The following is a 1,390-nucleotide window of genomic DNA, read 5'->3' on the forward strand; positions in this document are numbered from 1 at the left end:
TTGGTTCAAAAAATATTTAGGGACTTAATCGTTCAAAATATGAATGTTCATTGGGGTTTTTCCGGACTTTTTTTTAGTATTTTACCACTTTAACTAGTTGTACAAGGCATAAGAATATATCCAACAGGTTTTAGAAAAGTCCAAGGAGTTATGTAACATGTTTTGGATTGTCCAATGACTTGTTTGTTTCAAAAGTTGTCCAATGAGTTATTTAACATGTTTTAAATTGTCCAATGACTTATTTGTTCCAAAAATTTGTCCAATAAGTTATTTAACATGTTTTGGAATGTCCAATGACTTATTTATTTCAAAAAATTGTCCAGGGACTTAATCATTCCAAACACTAAAGTCCATTGGGATGAGATGCTCTAAGAACATCTCTAATAGTTATACTATAATTTTTCTACAAATAAAACATTAAAAACTATAACTTCTAAAATAAATTACATTCAACTCCAATAGTTAACTCTATTCTCACAATTTTATCATTAACTGTTATATTTACTTAAAAATCCACTATGATGGCTCTTATAAAAACTTTTTTTTGTGGATCCCGTTTATTTTTTTTAACATTAATAATTATTATATATTTATAAATAAACATATAAATAACTAATAAATTGTCACGAGTCTCACAAAAACCTACCTGAGATAGAAAAAGCAGATACTGGGAAAAGGTAAAGAAAAAATTTTTCATATTTGAAAAGTTTTAAACATTTAAGTACTCGGATAACCGGTTGAAGCATTAATCGATTACCATGCTGATGTGGCGAGTGATGTGGTATCCAACTCAGTATTATTTGTTGAAGCATTAACCGGATAACACATCACTCGTTACATTAGCATGGTAACCGGTTAATGCTTTCACCGGTTACCCGAGTACTTAAATGTTTAAAATTTTATGTCTTAGGTACTAAAATGAAAGTTTTGAAAGTATGTTACCAAAAATATGAATCAAATTAAAATACATTATTTTTCATACAATTTATTTCATAAACTTTTTGAATAAAATTACTTTTATTTTTTATATACATTGCTTTTTAAAATCGTGAATTGTAATATATTTATAAAAAACATTACATTAAAATGTCGTTAATATATTGTAAGTATCGTTAATTAAAATGAAAAAAAATTCAGAAAACCCCAAAAAACTTTATAGAATTCCTAAATTTTTTCTTAGGCGAGTATAAAGTAATTTTTATTGTTTTAAACGATCAAGATAAAAATACCTATGATTTATGGGGTTGGGTTTATGTGAGACCCGTGAGACCATTTTTTTACACTTGAAACTTCATAGTAAAATATTGTGAAAATAAAAGAAACTTGAACTTTCATAACAAAAACATTGTGAATGTTACATTCACAGTGTTTTGCTGTGAAGTTTCAAATG

Source organism: Cynara cardunculus (assembly GCF_001531365.2).
Source record: "Cynara cardunculus var. scolymus isolate 2C chromosome LG 8, CcrdV1, whole genome shotgun sequence".
Lineage (NCBI taxonomy): Eukaryota > Viridiplantae > Streptophyta > Magnoliopsida > Asterales > Asteraceae > Cynara > Cynara cardunculus.